Consider the following 1,804-nt stretch of genomic DNA (forward strand, 5'->3'; position numbering starts at 1 on the left):
GGCTGATCTCACATTCACAGAGATCTATCTGCTCTGCATTTCAACTTCTGAGATAAAAAAACAATGTGATCTATTATGCCTGACCTCATAATTCTAAACAACACTTGAAGCTTTTCATAAAGGTGAACATGGTTTATGGCAGAAGGCATGTGTGCTGGATAGTATTATATACAATCCTAATAAGCTAAAGTCCTGAGAGGAGGGAAGTTTATTTTTTTTTTAAATGCCTCGGTTTATTCTCCTGTGGGCAAGCATATAAGACATTTTCTTAATTTGTGGTGTGACATAGGATAGTCAATACCATAGTTCATGCGACTAGCCCTGTTTTGGTGGTTTTGAGTTTTTTAAGAAAGCAAGATATGTAAGCAAGTAAGCAACAATCCTCCAAGGAAGTTGCATTAGCTTCTGCCCCATATTCATGCCCTACTTGAAGTCCTGCTCTCACTACCCTTTGAACATTAACTGTTAAATGGAACTGTGAATGAAAAACTTCTCTCCAACCCATTAACTTGCTTTTGTCATGAGGTTTCATCACACCAATAGTTACCCTAACTTGGACATACTTGGTACCAGAATAGTGGGATATTTTCATGACAAATCTGATTATGTTGTTTTAGGGAAGCCTGTAGAAGGACATTTTAACTTTGAGCTGTAAAAGCCATTGAGTGTTGAGAACAAATAGAACTGTTCTTTAGGAGATTTGAAGAAAAGAGTGTTGAGCACAGTTTCGGTGGTGGAGGTTCTGGCTTATAAAGTTTCCAAAAGAAACTGTACAAGGCATAAGAATTTATGGTATAGGGTCAAGTAGAAATTAAGAGTCATCTATAATTAACTAGAAATCAGAAAGTACAGCAAAACCTTTGCTTTCCTGGAACAATGCAGGCTTTTAACCTGGGAACAAAGAATCAGCTGTTAATAAGAAGAGAACAGTATCATCTTGGGTGTATTTCCTCAGTCTGAATATAGAAATTGTTTCAGACCTGACCAGTGTTGTGCTGCCTTATAGCAGCTTATGTTTGTAGTGTAAGAGTCACGCTGGGGTTTTGAAGTCATGAAGAAGTCATGGAGAGCAGGTGTGGTTTGGCACTTTGTAGAAGAGGATGATCTCACATTCACAGAAATCTGTCTGTTCTGCCTTTCAACTTCTGGGACAAAAAAGTGGTTCATTTTGCTTGGCCTCATTATTCTCTCTGTATTTTTTTTTTCGAGACAGGGTTACTCTGTATAGCCTTGGCTGTCCTGGAACTCACTCTGTAGACCAGGCTAGCTTCGAACTCAGAAATCCACCTGCCTCTGCCTCTGCCTCCCAAGTGCTGGGATTAAAGGCATGTGCCACAACTGCCTAGCCTCATTATTCTAAACAACACTTGGAACTTTTCATAAAGACAAATATGGTTTATGGCAGAAGGCATGTGTGCTGGATAGTATTATGTAAAATTGAAATAAGCTAAAGTCCTGAAAAACTGTTTCAGACATGACCAGTGTTGTGCTGCCTATTAGCAGCTTATGTTTGTAGAGTAATAATCACCCTGGTGGTACTGGTTTGAAGCATCAAAAGGTCATGAAGAGCTCGTGTGGACTGGTACTGTGTGACAGGGCTTGAGTCACTAAATCAGCTCAGGAGATGCTATTGATAAAGGTACATTCCATTAGCAGCTAAGAACCCCAGCATTTGTGGAAATACCCATGCCATGGACGACCACCAATAAGTGTCATAGCTGAGTAGTGGAGTTAGTTGGAGCCTAGAACACAAGCCATTTGTGCTATAGAAGGAAGATCTAAAGAAGTGACCCAAGAACTTTGG

This window comes from Mus caroli, chromosome 17 (assembly GCF_900094665.2).
Source record: "Mus caroli chromosome 17, CAROLI_EIJ_v1.1, whole genome shotgun sequence".
In the NCBI taxonomy this organism is placed as follows: domain Eukaryota; kingdom Metazoa; phylum Chordata; class Mammalia; order Rodentia; family Muridae; genus Mus; species Mus caroli.